Source organism: Ailuropoda melanoleuca, chromosome 19 (genome assembly GCF_002007445.2).
Source record: "Ailuropoda melanoleuca isolate Jingjing chromosome 19, ASM200744v2, whole genome shotgun sequence".
Lineage (NCBI taxonomy): Eukaryota > Metazoa > Chordata > Mammalia > Carnivora > Ursidae > Ailuropoda > Ailuropoda melanoleuca.
Genome location: NC_048236.1, coordinates 9,641,733 through 9,659,575, shown reverse-complemented (window position 1 = coordinate 9,659,575; position 17,843 = coordinate 9,641,733). Strand labels below are relative to the sequence as shown.

General features: G+C 39.9%; 1 protein-coding gene across 1 annotated transcript in view; it reads left to right on the top strand.

The window, feature by feature from the left end:
• The window catches only part of PKHD1 (PKHD1 ciliary IPT domain containing fibrocystin/polyductin), a 453,280-nt gene that overhangs the window by 334,742 nt on the left and 100,695 nt on the right, over positions 1–17,843 (top strand). The gene's annotated exons all lie outside the window — the stretch shown is intronic.

Sequence of the window (17,843 nt, the reverse complement as noted above, 5' to 3'; positions counted from 1 at the left end):
TTCTCTTCCCTCCGGACTGAAAGGCTCTCACTCTGGGGAGGGTGGTGGAGTAGATATCATGCAGTTTTCTTCCTTTCCTCTATCTGTTCATTGTCCCCGGGGGGCTGTAATCAAAATCCCTTCTTCTTGCTTCTACACCAGAGCCCATTTAGGGATCAGTTTTATTTTTTTTTTAAGATTTTATTTATTTATTCGACAGAGATAGAGACAGCCAGCGAGAGAGGGAACACAAGCAGGGGGAGTGGGAGAGGAAGAAGCAGGCTCATAGCAGAGGAGCCTGATGTGGGGCTCGATCCCGTAATGCCGGGATCACGCCCTGAGCCAAAGGCAGACGCTTAACCGCTGTGCCACCCAGGCGCCCCTAGGGATCAGTTTTAATAGCTGGAACCCCAGAGACATCATCATCCTTCTACGTCCACAGTCAGTGGGACTCTGAGTTTCTGTTTGAGTTCAGGTGGGAACTGTTGCACACAAATCTAAAGAATTTCCCCAGCTTTCTTTCTGTTTCAGTGGTTGATTCTTTCCAAACTTCTAGTCTCCCTCTCCCTTTTTAAGTTCTAAGTGAATGAACGTTCCAGGACTATGTTCTCAGATCTATTTTGTTCTCTCCCTAATCTTGCTAAGTCCAAGGTTGAAATATCTTCTACTGCTGATGACTTCCAGTTTATACCTCCAGCCCTGAATTTTAGTCTGGTATATCCAACTGACTCCATTGGAAAGTACAATCGGCATTTCAGACTCAACATACCCCAAATGGATTCTTGAGCTCTGCCTGAATCCACAAACTGCTTCTTGCCTAGTTGACCCTACCTTTGTCATCGGTATCATCATTCATGATGTTATTTAAGTAAAAAAATCTAGCAGCAATCCTTTATTCCTTTTTCTGATATAAACGCTCTCACTTGTAAACCATTATCATCTCTCACCAACGAGGGGATGGAATAGCTTCCTAGCTTGGTCTTTTTTCTTCTGTTCTTCTATCCCACAATCCATTTTTCTTGTGGTAGCCAGAGAGCTCTTTTCAAGTTTTCAATTGTTTTCCATTCCCCTAGACGGAAATCCAAACTTCAAGCCTATAAGTCTTATAGTATCTGGTCCCTGCCTACCTTTGACACCCTTTTTACTTATTCACCGTGGTCTTACATTTCCTTTAACACGTTAAGCTTATTCCTACCCCAGGGCTTGCCTTTGTATTGGCTGTTTCCTCTGTCTGAAATCTCCTGTTCTCCTTTCTTTGCGGAGCTGACTCCTTCTATTCAAATGACAGGTCCTCAGAGAAGCCATCCCTGGTCACCCTGTCCAAAAGAATTATGCCCCCATTATTCTCTAGCTCTACTATGAGTGCCATTATTTGAAATTGTATTATAAATACACTTTTTTACTGGTTGATTTATTGTTTGCCTTTTAAAATGCAAACTTAGTGAGGCCAAATGTTTTGTCCTGTTCGTTGTTGTATATTCGGGGAATGCTCAACAAAGAGTAGTTGGTGGGTTGATCAAGTGAATGAATTATTGATACCCAAGGAGAATATTAATGCTGTTTGCTCCAAACCGTTCAAGAATGTACAGAAGTAACTGAGGCTTCAATTTAGGTCATGGGTTTAAGGATTTATCCATAATAGGAAATCCAGAACTAAGATTTCCTAGGTCTCTTTTTACTTGTTGCCACCTTACTTCCATTTGAACCACTGCTGCTTTTAGTGTTTGGCATTTACAGAAGTTTCTACATAAGTCTTTTAATTACCATATGACTTCATGGTTCACTACTTTTTCACACTCCTCTTAAATATTTTCATAAGTTGAAGGCTTATCTTTGCAACAGGATGACAAGCTGTGGGGACTACAATATAGGTTTTAAAAAGTCAGTGCTGAGTGCGTGGAACATGCTAAGTAAATATTCATTTTGATATGTTGGTCATATCTGTTGAATATAACCAGCAAATACATTTTTGCACAGAGGAATAAAATGTGGGGAAAGTATATATTGAGAGAATATGTGCAGAGTAGTAAAAGGAAATAAGAGATGGGCAGCCACCCTCTCATTTACCGTTATATCTAACCAAATGGCTTTCTAGAGTAAGTTCTTCTGTTGGTTTTCAGAGTTATCCCACTATTACAGGTGTTTATGCCATGGAGAAAACATCCTACTTTCAAACAAAGTACAGGCATAATTGTGAAGCTTTTCTACACTTATGGTTTTTGGTGAGGACCTCAATTCTGTGGAATCAGTACCAAGGGACATGTGTCCGGGAGTATTTAATGACTATTACATTTCAGAAAAGAATTAGGACTGCAGAATGTCTTGGTTTGTGTTGCACCAGAGACAGACACTGCCATAAGGCTTAGACTCTAGTAGTGTATGGGAGGGGGTGAGCTCAGGGAAGTGAAGAAGTGGGGAAGTAGGACAGGGGAAGAGATGAAACCAGGAAGGATAGAGTCAAACTGGTTACCACTGTGGACAGCAGGAGCTCAAGTCTCGGGGGGAGCTCCAGGAGACCCTGGGCACTTGACCGAAATGTATCCCTGCTAAGCTATGAAGAGGCTAAGGTATTAATAGTTCAGATCTCTGCTTGTCATTGGCTGAACAATGCTTCTGGACATTGAAGCTCTAGCCTTTTGGCTTTCCCTGAACAAAGGCCAAGTGTGCTCTTTCCTGGGGCCAGGAACAAACCTTTCTCAGAACGAAGTGGTAGGTTCCGCCAGCAGTCTTTGCTTGAAAATGTCTGGTACAAATAGGAGCTCTAAATTGTTGATCAAATACTCCATGTGTAGGGGCACCTGGGTGGCTCAGTCAGTTTGGTGTCTTCCTTCAGCTCAGGTCATGATCCCGGGGTCCTGGGATTGAGTCCCACATTGGGGGGGGGTCCCTGCTCAGCAGGGAGTCTGCTTCTCCCTCTCCCTCTGCCCCTCCCCTTTCCCCTGCTCCTACATTCTCTCTCCCCCCACCAAATAAATTTTTAAAATCTTTAAAAAATACTCCAAGCGTAAATAATGGGGTGGTTGGATGAACTCAGATGGTTGCTTACCATGTGGTATAAATATACTGGTTAGGCATAAACATGCTCTTGTGGCTGGTTGTATATTTTACAACTTAACTCTCTGGTGTAGTTGTGAAATCTGATTCAACAGTAAAACTCCAGCAGATATTACAGTAGAAATCCCACTTACCATCAGCATGTAGACAAACCTAAGTGTGTGTGTGTGTGTGTGTGTGTGTGTGTGTGTGGTTGAATGTATATAGGAAGGTACATATGACTGACTGCTTTCAACTCCTGATGTTTTAAAGCTTTATAACATTTTAAATGAGTATAGGTACCAACCGCAAGTATTCGCACAGTAGTACCGCTAAAAACGCAATCTGTCTTCTTGCAATGAAGGAGACAGCACATAGCCTAAATGGTGTCTTCCAGGTGCTGACAGGTTTGTAGGGTTTTCCTTTGACTTCCAAGATATGAATAGATCCTTCTTCCCTAATTCAAGTCCCTTTTTATTTTTTAAACCATTCTCTTGTATGCTGCTTTCCAATTCCTGTACACAATCTGGTAGAGGACAAAAGCACAAATTTAATCTGAAGAGAAGGAGTGTCTATTTTGTATTTTCCCTCTTCAAGACAAGAATCTATAATCTTCTGTAGAACAGGAAGAGGAGGGTGGCAGAGATGGAAATAGAGACCACTAGAACCAACTCTCATATTTCTTCGAAGTGGCATTGAGTGTGACACACCTTTATGTTGTTTCTCAACTTTATTAATAAACGGTTTGGAGTCCCTTGCCTTTGAGGGTTTTTTTAAATTTGAAAAATACAGATTGTATTTTGCACACATAAGTTCACAGTGGAGCTACCAGCCAGGAAGATATCTATAGATCCCAGCATATTGTCATATACTCTAGCATTAGAAGCAAAAATTATCCATGTGGATCAGCTTCAAGGAATACTGTGCCAGTGGGTTTTGCTATCTGTGTGATGCAGGGTGTGTAGCCAGGGGAAAAGTGAGCTGTTAATTTTGATTTGTACTTATCTGTAAGTGTGCATTTGCAGCCAACTTTGAAACATGCATGGCAATAGAGTGCAGAGCAGCTAATCCCAAGCAGGAGATCCTCTGAGAGTCATTTGCATTTTATTCTGGAAAGGATTTCTTTTGATTATGGAAGGAGCTGATGATCTGAAGATCCAAAATCATGGAGAAAAACAAAGTCTTTTTTTTTTTAAGATTTTATTTGTTTATTTGAGAGAGAGAGAGAGAGAGCATGACTGGGGGAGGGTCAGATGGAGAAGCAGACCCCCTGCTTAGCAGGGAGCCCGATGCAGGACTTGATCCTGGAGTCCCAGGATCATGACTTAAGCCAAACGCAGTTGCTTAACCAACGGAGCCACACAGGCACCCCAGCAAAAACTTAAGTCTTGAAATTAGGATCCCATTCAGGTGGTATTAGACAGGTGCCAGAGCTTCCCACTGTGATTTCTTAGTCATTTCCAGTCTGTCCCACACTACAAATGGATGGCTTTACCTCCCAGACCAGTTTGTATGGGTGGAGTACCTCCATGGTTGAGAGAAGACTGGGAGACGTCAGAGCTCTACTTTCAACGGCATTTTACAGTTTCTGAGCCATGATGAAGAAAGTAGAGGGGGGGGGGTGACAGGGTAGGTGGCCCTCCTTGAGTAGCTTCTTCATGCCACCTGCTGAAGTTGGCATTTTCATTCATTGCGCAAAAGCATTTTGGCCACCTGTGGTCTACCAAGTCTTCTACGAGGGGAGCTCCGGCTGTGAACAAGACAGCGCTCCTGCTTTCATCAAGCTTATGTTCCAGTGGAGAAGATATAGAAACAAATAAAAATATTCCGATAGTGATGGGAGATACGAAGAAAATAGTATAGGGTGTAGGGTTAGAGAGGTAGATTGAAGGGTGTGCTGGTGTGCACACAAGTGTGAGTAAGGACATTGCTCTTTGGAACAGAGTTACATTTCCAACGAGACCTGAATGAGGGGAAAGGGGTCACTGCTCAGAGCAGAGGGAGGAGCCTTCTAGTGCCCGAGAGCAGCCAGAACAGAGGCTCTGAGACAAGAATGGCCTCAGCGTGGTGGAGGGGTTGGTGAAAAGGAGATCAGTGCTATGGGTGTGTAATGAATGGAAATGGGAGTCGTTGCAGGCACCAGGAGCCAGCTCCTTCCTAGGCCAGGGCAATTTGATATGTTGATGTAGAAGGATTTTCAGAAAGGTGGTGATAAGATTTTGTTCACTCTCCGAAAAGATGGTACATGCAGCCACGGAATAAATACATAGGGAGTAGGAGTGAGACTGGCAGCAGGCAGTGCAGTTAGGAAGCTAAAGCTAAGGGTGGGTTAGGGATGCACCACCCCACAGGTGGTCTGCTGACCTGTGCTGGCCCGCAAAGTCTTGCACTAGTCTACCGTGAGATGATGACGTGAATCGATCGCTTGGAAACATAGCAACTTGACAGAGTAATTTTGTCTGTTGACTCTGGTAAAGAAAACTTGGGGCTTTTTTTTTTTTTTAATGTTCAATTTGTCAGATAATTTATATTTTTTAAAGTATTGGTCCTCAATGGCCTGGAGATTTTAAAACAAACAAAAACAAACAAACAAAACAAAACAAAAAACCCTGTTCTCTTGCCAAGTATTTTTTAGTTGAGGAGCTAAATTTGATGTGTTTAAGACAATGGCTTTTGTCGCTGACTTATCATCAGGATTATCTAGGACATTCAACATTTATTTGCATGTTGGGGGGGGGTTGAGTCAATAGGTACGTGTGAGGCCCAGGCCTTTTACACACGTGCACACAGGTACGCATTCACTCACACACACAACCTCCCCGAGTGATTCTCTTGTGCTAAGGTTTGAGAACCACTAACTATAGAGTACTGTGTGTCCTTTGAAGTAAATAGACAGGAAGTTATAAAGACAATATTTTTAATTTGAAAAGTGAGCAGTCTCAATTTCTCATGAAAAATCCAGAATTTGCTCCCTGTGCCAAATAGCAAAGGCATAAATATACTTGCTTACATACACACTGATATATTTCTAAAACAGAATAAGACATGCACTAAAAAGATAGAGGCGTATTCACAATCTAAATTAAGTCTTCGAATAATAAGAATATATTAAACTTTTTTAACTGTAGATTATTTTTGCTAGTACTAAAGTGAGTTGAATGACCTCAAAATGTCACTTTAATAATAAAGCATTGGATAAAAATGAGTTCAATGCTTAGTTTATTTTTTAAATTCTACATTGAATCATTATATTAAAAACCTAAACTCATGATAAGCTTTCCCACACTTTCCTTGACGTCATTCCCAGAAGAGTACTGTGGTCAGACCAGGACTTCTGACCAAATCCATCTTCGAGGCAGGTGAGAGAGTTTCCCATTCTTTTCCTGAGAGGGTAAGAAACATTTTTCAAACGGCGTTCCTTCTTGGTCGCTTCTTGAGAAAGTTATAAACCATTATGGAGACCTTAAAAGTGACTGGCCTCAAATCAAAAATAAAAGATGAGGTTGATAAAAAAGAAAATAAAGCTGGCATTTGACTGTCAGCCCATGGAGTGATGAAGTGGTTTCCAACTGAATAATGGGACAGCTCCAGCAACGGGGACACGTACGCTCAGCTGCTTGCAGACAGAGGGGTTAGCATTTTCTCAACTCTTTGTGGCTAGATCTCGAAATGCGTCTTTTCTTTAAGCTTTCTAGGCTTCCCTTTCTTCCCATTTGTCCTGGGAATGACAGCAAGATGGTATTATAAAATGGGAGAAGGGAGAGGGAGGGAGAAAATGAGGGGACAGAATGGAGAGAGGAAACGGTCTGTCTGCCAATATCTGTGTTTGCAGAGGTCTTTTTCTTCTAGCTAGAGGGGGAAATACCATTCTCTTTTCCCAAGCAATTATAGGCCCCAAAGATTGAAACTTGGTATATAGCTCTTTAATCTCAGCAGATATTTATGGTTAAACATTAGACTTTTAGGATTCCAGATGTCAGGGTATTAAAATATAAAGGCACAGTAGAGTCTCAGAAAATATGAGAATCTTTGGGATGCGTGGCTGCAGGGATTTTTCTCCCAAGCAGAAGAGGGCAAAGCATTCCGTGATCCTTTGTGAGATGCAAAGAGCACCTTTCCTTCACCTGATTCTCTCACTCCCATGTGACTTGCCCCGTCTCCAGGCCCTGAATGACATAACAGTGATTGCATTTTGAAATCATCCATTGTGTGAGTTGGAATGCTTTTCATGTGCGATTTGTAAAGGATGATGTGAGAAGGCATATGAGCCATGGGAATAATTTCTGTTGCCTCTCCTCAACCTGGACACTTTATTATTCCTGTGATTGCCTGGATTCTCAAATCGTCTCTTAGCAACTAATACTGGTGGTGTATCTGCCATGTTTCTGACTGTGCTAAGAACTTCAGATGAATTATCTCATGTAATCCATCAACAGAACATATCCTATGAGGTAGATATTCTTATTCCCTACCAGTTGTAGCTGTGGAAACTGATGTAGAGATATTAGGTAACCTGCCCAAACCGTAAACTAATTCATAGAAGATTCAGGTCTGAAGCTGAACTGTTTCTGACACTATGCGCGATACTGTACATGGTACCCTCTTGCTAAGTTTTTCCCCCTTCTTTCTCTACATTCTCCAGTATTAGCTCTCTTAGATCTATCAGCCTTTCTCACACACAGAGTCTTGTCTACACAGAACAAAGCAAACTGAGACTGTGCAATTATTTCAGCAATTATCCACCCCAACTAGCAATAATAATAGTTAGCATTTATCTAGCATATTCCATGTGCCAGGCATTATGCTAAGTGGTTTATAAACATTCCCATTTATCCGTTCAACAACCTTAACATGTAAGGATTGTTATCCCTTTTCAGCGTTTGAAGAAATAAGGGTTTAGAGAAGCTAACTAATTTTTCATGGTCCCCCAGCTAGAATGTGCAGAACCAAGATTGAAATCTATATTTGTCTGATTCCAAAATCTGGGCTTGGAACCACTTCTAGATAATTATCATCGTGTGGTCTGAATCATCTGTGGGGAGCCGCACAGAGAGACATTTCACTAAGAATGCACATTTTTCCATTTTACATGGTAGCAAATCGATGTTTAGATTTTAAAAAATAACTGTCAATTACTATAACATTATTGAAAGGCAATGGTAATAATGACCACAAAAAAGCCTCACTCTGTTTTCCTCATATGTATACAGCCATTTCCCATGTACGAAGTAAATGGACTCTGTCGCATCCAAGAAAAGCATCTTGCCAGTGTTAGCCCCTGGAAGTTGTGTGACAATAGAGCAGTATGACATAGAAGCTTGGGTCATGAGATCAAACATTTATTACGGCGGGCGCCTGGGTGGCTCAGTCGGCTGTGTCTGCCTTCCGCTTAGGTCATGAGCTCCTGGTCCTGGGATTGAGCCCTGTATCAGGCTTCCTGCTCAGCTGAGAGTCTGCTTTTCTCTCTCTCTCTCTCCCCCTGCCCCTCCCCACTGCTCATTCTCTGTCTCTCTCGAATAAATAAATACAATCTTTAAAAAAATTTATTACGGTAATTTTTCTGTAGCTTCCCTTTTCTCCCAATAAATTGCGGTAGGGTTTTTTGTTGTTGTTGTTGTTTGGTTGGTTGGTTTTTTTGTTGTTGTTGTTGTTGTTTTGTCCAACTTAGATGTTTCTTGAGAGTCCAGTGAGAACAAAGCACTATGTCCTGTTGGGGTATCCTATGGGACACAGCAAGGAAGATAAGAAATCATCCTTGCCCTTGTGCCTGGGTGCGGGGGTGCCAGGCTATGAGATGGAGAAAACGAGTTAATATAAAATTGGCACAAAATACGCTGGAGAATCCACATATAGCTGGGGAGCTAGACAAAGGCTCTAGAAAGGAAATGGAGTTTGCCATTAGCCTAGAACGTCGGGTAAAGCTTTGAAAAGCACGCAGGAAAGAAGCCAGGCAAAGAGTGCGTTGTGAAGCAGCAGACACATTGTGTTGCAGTGTGGCAACTCCCCTGTGGAATGCTCTCCAGCGTCCAGAGGCAACTGGGGCTCTGGCCCTTTGTGCCCTTGCTCTACCTATCACCGAATCCTCTTACAGCATATATGATGCTCTCCTGCCATCGTCTTTCAAGCCTGTCATCTCACCAGACTCTGAATACCTTGATGGCAAAGATCCTTGAATTTTTAGTATAATCCCTGGAACATAATATATGCTCAGTAAATGTTTGCTGAATGAGGAAAAATAATGGAGTAAATGGGTGAATAAATGGGTAAAAAAGTCAAGAATTCAAGTTTAGGTTGCCAGCCCACTGTTCCACAAAGTAAATCTTACAGATTTACTTAATATACTTTGAGCTTTCTCAAAGAATGTTCCCTATTCATTCATCTCAGGAGATGGTGCAAAATGTGGTCCATGGTTAAATTTTGAAAACTCTGACTATTCCCATTTTGGAGATGTATCATGTACATTAAGATACTAAAGGTTCTGATAAGTTCTGCAATTAAATTTAAAAATACTGCTTAAATTTTGTGTTATCCAGTATTTTTCAAACTTCTTAACCTGTGAATACTTATTCATTCTACACATTAGTGTCCGTTGGAATTAGTGTACTTCAGAATGCATTTTGGGAAATTTTGGCTCATATTAATTCATTAGTTTGTAGGGGTACATGCCAGTTAGAAAGAAATAAGATTACAGGATGTTTAGTTTGGATGGTTCCTTGAAGGTTAATATGTTCCACTTTCCATTCAATGCATAGATGGTCTCTATCTTTAACTTTCAGGAAGTGGGAATTCACTTCCTTCCAGGGCTACCTAATATATTTTGAGTAATTTTAATTGTTAGGATTCTTTCTATGATTTCCACCATCCATGACCTAATTTGCCTTTTGGTGTGAGAGTACAGGTTTAATTATTTCCATATTACAGCCTTTTTACATATTCAAATCAGTAAAACGATGATCTTATAATAACCCAGTATGCCTCTTTTAAGCAAAGAAATTCCAAATTCCTTCTGTTAGTCAACATATGACAGACTGTTTTTAGGTCTTCACTTTCTAAATTGGCTTATTTTTTATATTCTTCAATTTGTTGGTGATTTTTCCAAAATGTAGAAGCCAGAACATTATCTCTCCGGGCAGCACTGTCCTATAGAGATAATAATGCAAACCCTAAGTATAATTTAAGGTTTTTAGTGGGCAGATTAAAACAAGTAAAAAGAAATGAAATTAAATTTAATAGTGTATGTTATTTAATCCAATATATTAAAATATTATCATTCTAAAATTAATCAATATAAAACTACTGAGATATTTTGCATTTATTTTTTCATATTGTGTATTTGAAATTTTGTTTGTACTTCACAGTTATAGCATATCTCAATTCAGAAACTATATTTTCATCAGAAATATTTTATGTGTATCTAGATTTGAATTGAATAAGTAGATTCACATGCACAAGTTGTTCCAAATATACCTAAATATTTCCCAACAATTAATCATTTATGCACTTTAAATTATAAGTAACTAAAATTATATTTATCTTAAAATTTAATTCTCAGTTGCTCTAGTCATAGTTCGAGGGCTAAATAACCACCTGTAGAGATGGTAACGATATGGGTATCTTTCTTCCCCAGTTCTGGAAGGTCAAAGAAAGAGAACTGATTTTTTTTTAACCTATGTTAGTGTAGACTCTATTAATCTCCGTTAAATTTCATTTTTATAAGTCATTTTTATAGGTCATTAGATGTAACTTGGGTTTCTTTGGATTAGACACTAAGCCCAATATTAGAAACCATTCTACAGACTATCTAATTGGTTCTGGGCATATGACCCAGTCAGTAAAAGAAAGAAGCTTATGGGAATTATCTGCCATTAGTAGGAGCTACTGTTCTAATACCCAGTACTCCAACAAAGCATCAAGGTTCTCTGAGACTGGGAATTTTACTACTCAAGTCAAGGACCCTTTATTGAAAAGTCTATTCACATTTCTATGCGTTGTTGTATGAGAAGATCGATAATATCAATGTTCCACAAGAGGGACTATTTTTGAATATCTGTAACTAAATGAAATTACATGACTTTTGCTGTGATGATATACTGGCTCTCTCTTTTTTCTTAATTTTCTTACTTTTCTCTCTTTCTTTCTTTGCCCCTGCTCCCATCCCCAACTCCATCTCCCCAGATTATTTCCAGACTTCATCAAATAGTAAACTGTGTTCCTATTCTTCAAATTTTAATAATGAAAGAATTCTGCATTGCTGTGTTCAATCTTTCGGCACAAAAGTATTGGAAGATTTAGAAGGCAGAAGCTCAAACTTCAGCTTATTTTACAACTAAGACAGATGGATGTTGTTTGTTTTATTTGTTTATTTTATATATTCTTAAGTGTGTTTGTGCGTGTGTGCACGCACACATGTGCATTTTAATGGAAGGAGATACTTGAACAGTCCCATCAGTAAATAAAATGCTTGTGCCTTACCAATAGATACTAAACAAGTTCAGGGCTCAGACCCTCTCATTTCAATATTATGGACCTGGAAGATTCTTTGATCTTTTTCTCCATGTATTTGCACACTCACTAGATGTAAAAACTAATGTTATTTTGTGATGGTTTGAATATAATTATTAAAAATATCCTGAAAATAGATGTGCAGAGGGAACAAAAAACTTTTAAAGGTCAGAAATAGATCCAGATGTAGTTGGGATTTTAGTTTATAAAAAAGATGACATTTTAAATCATGGGAAAATAGAAATTATTCAATTAATGACATTGAGGCATTTAAGTAGTCATTTAGGGAAAAAGTTGAGGAATTCATACTTTTTATAAAAATAAATTCCATATGGATTAAAGATGAAAAAATTGAATATATAAAATTACTACAAAATATTGGTGAGATTATACTTTTCTAGTTATGGAGCTCTTTCTTAGCATAAATCAAAATCCAGGAAACATTAGATAAATATTTGATGAATTTGACTAAGAATTAAAAAGTTCTGCAAAGAATATAAAAAACTAAACTAAGAAGGGGCGCCTGGGTGGCTCAGTCGTTAAGTGTCTGCCTTCAGCTCAGGGTATGATCCCGGCGTTATGGGATCCAGCCCCACATCAGGCTCCTCTGCTATGAGCCTGCCTCTTCCTCTCCCACTCCCCCTGCTTGTGTTCCCTCTCTCGCTGGCTGTCTCTGTCTCTGTCGAATAAATAAATAAAATCTTTAAAAAAAAAAAACTAAACTAAGAAAACGTAGGAAAAATGTACAACTCATAGAGAAAAGAGCTAATTTCCTGCTAATTAAAAAATGCTTACTAATATTTAAGAACGAAAAGGAACGAACCAATTTGAAAAGTATTTAAAGGATTCCAAAATGTATTTCACAGAGAAAGAAATACAAATGCCAGTAAACATACAAAAAGCCCAATTTCTCTCATAATCAAAGTACAAGTTAAGAGTTTTTACACTCGGGCGCCTGAGTGACTCTATCAGTTAAGCATCTGCCTTCGGATCAGGTCATGATCCTGGGGTCCTGGCACTGAGCCTGGCATTGGGCTCCCTGCTCAGCGGGGAGCCTGCTTCTCCCCCTGCCTCTGCCCCTCCCCCTGCTTGTGCTCTCGCTCTGTCAAAATAAATAAATAAAATCTTAAAAAAAAAAAAAAAGCTTTTACACTGAGTCCTGCTACCTGGACGGTGTCCACTTACTAGATGTGCAACTCTAAGCAAGTTTCTTAGCCTCTCTGAGCCTCAGTTTCCCCATTTAGAGGTATCAATATTATATACTAATGATTATTGTAAAGATTAAAAGAGAGAAGCTCAACGAAAGTGTCCACCACTACTAAGAGTGGTGACCGCTGCTACTATAATTATTATTAATATTATTGCTTTAGCAATTGTCTTGGTAATGATTTAAAAAATCATTTTTTAAATGAAGATCATTACCATCTCTCTGTGTTGGGGAATGTGCACAGAAACAGGTGTCAGACTTTTGGACTTTATTCTCAAATACCATTTGAGGTAGCCTCTTGTCATCTGGTAACCATCTAAAAGTTCTGACTCAGCAACCCCACTTTTAAGACAGTATCCTAGAGATTTTTGTTGAATGAATAAACAAAACAGTAAAACACACCATGAGAAATACTCCCTGCCTCTTAGCCCTCTGCTATCCTCATCTTCAGTACTACTGCTCAGAGGGAACAACTGCGAAGTTACCGTATTAAAAAATCATGTATATGTATTACTTATTATTTTAATAAGAATAATGATAGTAAAACTCATTTATATAACAAATGGAATCCTCAAAAATGAGTTGGTTATTATGTAAAGCATGTCAAAAAAAGGGACACAGAAGAAAAGAAATTTTTGTAGACCTAGAAGCCAATCTTTTTACTATGGAATTAGGGACTCCCTATAGGACCCAATTCCAATTTGCTCAACTCCCTCACAGGAGAAATATTAATAAAAATTGAATCTAAGTTCCTGAAAGTAATTGCCATGCAGAAAGGGAGTTGAAGCTGACTTTTTTTTTTTTTTTAATGTGGCTGTGGATAGTAATCTCTTCCCTTTTGGGTGATGTTTGTAAGATGCAGCTCTCCTTGAGCATTCCCCATGTGGAAACCAGACTATCCCTACATCTAGGCCATATTCTCTCTGTTTGAATGCTTTCCAGGTAAAGGAGCAGAACTTAGAGCTATAAAAGACACAACGTGGATAAAATACTTAGCTCCAAGCCTGGCTTGGGATAAGCACCAAGTAAATACTAGTGACCACTATTTCTTTGTCCCCATTTATCATGGCTCCGGCTGGGGCGATGACTTGAACATTTCAGGCCTCATGTCTCAACAATTCTTGTGTGCTACTTTTCTATTGCTACCATAACAAATTACTACAAATTGAGTGGCTTAAAAAAACACCCATGCATTGTTTCTCGGTTCTGCAAGTCAGAAGTCTGTTAGAATTGGCTGTTTCTCTGCTTTGAGTCTCTCAAAGACCAAATTAAGGCATTGGCAGGACCGCACTCCTTTCTGGAGTATTTAGGGATGGATCCACTTCCAATATCACTCAGGTTCGTGGCCAAATTCAGGTCTAGGAGATTGTAGGACTGGGGTCCCCATTTCCTTGCTCTAAGGCTTGGAGGTCATGCTTAGCTTCTAAGGCTGCCCACATTCCCTGACCTTAACCGTCAAAGCCCCCAGTGGTGGATTGTACTTCTCTCATGCTTTGAATCTCTCCAGTCTTTTCTTCTGCTGCATCTGATTCTAGACAGAGAAAGTTCTTTGCTTTTAAAAGGCTTATAGGGGCGCCTGGGTGGCACAGCGGTTAAGTGTCTGCCTTCGGCTCAGGGCGTGATCCCGGCGTTATGGGATCGAGCCCCACATCAGGCTCCTCCGCTATGAGCCTGCTTCTTCCTCTCCCACTCCCCCCTGCTTGTGTTCCCTCTCTCGCTGGCTGTCTCTCTCTCTGTCAAAATAAATAAATAACATCTTTAAAAAAATTAAAAAAAATAAAAGGCTTATAGGATGAGATTCGGCCCAAACAGATAATTTCCCCACTTTGACATCCGTAGCCTTAATCATTTTGGCAAGGTCCCTTTGGTATATTCACATGTTCGGAGTTGGGGCATGAAAACCTTTGGGAGGTTATTATTCAGCCTACCATAGTTCTCTGTAAGGCCTTAGTTTTAGTTGTAAAAGGTGCAAGAATCAGAGACAAGAAATATTAAGTTGGAACACCGATGCTGTCTTTGAAAGCTTTCTTCCCTTATAAGGAAAAAGTAGGACCTCGTTTGTTTTGCTTCAGAGGTATTATAGAAACATGGAGGATTCCCTATCTGTTCTGCAGGGTGAACATCGAGTTTTGATCGATAAATTACCAGTGTAACCTGATTTATTTGATGAGATTATGTAACGTTAGGATTCCTAACCAGATTTTTGTCTCATTTTTGTTATAAGTTGAAGCAAGAAAATGTTATTTTGGTTTGCATTTAAATATGTCTTTTATTACATGCATTTTAACTTCACCTGTTTGCTCTACTCCACCTTTGATGTATTTATTTCCTCTGCTAGCATTTGCCTCCTCTGAGTGAAGGGAAGCAGAATTTAAGCGTTAGAAACTCCTGGATGTCCGGTGCTTGATGATGCTCGGTGACACAAATGTGAACTTCTATAATAAAGGAAAGCAGCTTATTTTCCCTGGCTCTCTCAGACACATCTACGGCCCACCTAAACAGCTGAGTATGGGCTTGCAAAAGCTTCGATGACGGAGCACTGCATTTTGCAGCAATTAATTTTGCAGAGAAAGCAGTCTGTTTAAAGATGCCTACAGCACTCACTAAAATGGGGGTTGTTTTTCAAGAGCTGCAGAGGGCTCAGGCTGGCTCATCAACAAAACAACAATGCTAAAATATGGCCTCCTGGGTTTTGCAAAAGAAGGGACTAGCGGGGCAATGAATTATGCTCACCTGCTAGAGCTGGGTGAAGACTGTAATTGTTTAGCCCCCTAGCACTACCCTGCAAGGGTTAAAATGACAGAGATATTAGTTGGCAATGGCTAAAATTGTTGGTTTGAAGCTCTCGGCAATACGCACACTGTTATTTACCGGACTTGGTCGATTTACTTCTTAATGCAATAATGACCTGTGAAATGAAACGTGAGCTAGACAATTGTTCCTCATTGTTTCCAGTAAAACATTTTTTCATACCCCATTAAACCACCATTAATTCCATGTGAAAGAGAGTCACGCACAAGCACTCGATGGTCTCTCTCTCTCTCTTTCTCGGACTTTCTTATCCCCATGTTCCTGCTTTATTTTTCTCCTTTTTCTTTGTATTTCCCCTTTTTCTCCCGTTTTTCTGAGTGGAAGAGGGACAGCATGGAGTGCATGGTGGGAAATTCCTTTGACGGACACCCTGAGTGACATTTCTTCTGAAACAGGCAAGGTTTCAATTGCTGTGCCTCAACCTGGCTCTCCATTTGTCTTGGACCTGAAAATTGACACAGAAACAGAAGTTTTTAAAACAAGGAGCAATTGTTTAGACTTGTTGAAAAAAAAAAAAAGTCCAAATGCCTATTTGAGTGAGCAGGCATCAATCCTCCCATGCTGGTGGCTGAATAACCCCTGTGGAGATGACAACCATGGGAATGCGCGAGACCCCTTCACTGGCCTGGGGAGGGGTCCTTCCCTCAGCAGAAACACACAGCAGTCACAGGAGGCCCCTCTCTTTTCCAGGAGCCTAATTGTGGACTGCTTCCCCTTCCCCAAGGAACTACTCTAACTTCAGAGCGAAATGCCCCAACCAAGAAGTGCTGAGCCACATGGCATGGGAGAGACATGGGGCTTGTCTTCATTTCCTTCACTGTGTGACTGGAATCTTTTGCTCTCTGTTTTGCCTTTTGCTGTTTGCATGTCACTGCATCACTCTAACTTCTCCTCTGTGGTCATGTTGCCTTCTCCTCTTCTGTGGCTGAATCTTCTCCAGCTTCCTCACAAATGTGAGGACATTTGTGATTATGTTTAGGGCCCACCTGGATGATGCAGGATGCTCTCTCCACGTCAAGATCCTCAATCACATTGGGCAAAGTCCATGTTGCCATAGAAGGCACCGTTCACAGGGACCCATGATTAAGGCCTGGACATCTTGGGGCCATTGTTCAGACTAACATGCTTGGTGATTCCAAGATTCCAAGATGAAAAATATATTCATATATATATTTCATAGGTATTTGGATATATCATCATAGATATATGAGTATATCTATATCTATCTATCTATCTATCTATCTATCTATCTATCTATCTATCTATCTATCATCTCCAGATTTGGCAATTTAGGGTATTTTCTTTCCCTTTCTCCTCTTGAAAGGGATGAAGGAGAATGGGGAAAGAAAATATCCTGAATTGCCTAAATCAATCTCTCTCTCTCTCTCTCTCTCTCTCTCTCTCTCTCACACACACACACTCACAACAGATCCAAAATAACACCTCACCATTGATTGTTTTTTAATATTCTTTGAATATTTTTCACTTCCAGTTTTAGAGGTGGGTTTATCATCACTATTTGAAATTCTCAACCATTTATTTCCCACCTCTCTTGAAATTGTTCCACCTGAACCTAAATTGTTCTTGAAGAGCCAATCAAGTTCATAGGCATGAGCTCTGGCACTGGCCTACGTGATAGTATTCAGTCACTAGAAAGCCTACTAAATTCCCCTTATTCCCATTTTAAGGAGGGTAATAACCAGCTGGGTCATCCCCTCACTCTTTCTAGTTTCCTATTAAAGCATATCTGATATTTTGCTACTTGCGGCTGCTGTCATGGAGGTCCCAGGAGCAAAATGACTGCTATATAATCATATAACCTATTAGACTAGTCTTACAGTCTTCAAGCCAGAATTTCCCCCCCTGTATTAAAATTCCCCCCCCCGTATTAGAATGTCTTTCCCCCCCGTATTAGAATGTCTTTTAACAAAAAGTTAATTAAAAATAAATCAGTAATTAGTGAAGTAAATAAATGATTAATGGCTCATTTAAAACAAGCTAATTTTTTTTTTCCTAAAAAAAAAAAAAGAAATAGAAACAAGAGAAACAATTGAGAGTAACCCTTTACTGGTCAGAGCATGTCTACTACTGCCGCTATTCCATCTTTCCAAAAGTTTGCAGAGGGCCTACCTGTCCTTTGAGGGGTTGCCCTCTCCACTCCAGAACAAATGAAGTCTTTCTCCTCAGAAAACTTACTAGTGATGTCATCATGATACCAGACTGGGGGCAGCCCGTGCCAGGTTCTTTTTTTTTTTTTTTTTAATTTTATTTTATTATATTGTGTTAATCACCATACAGTACATCCCCAGAT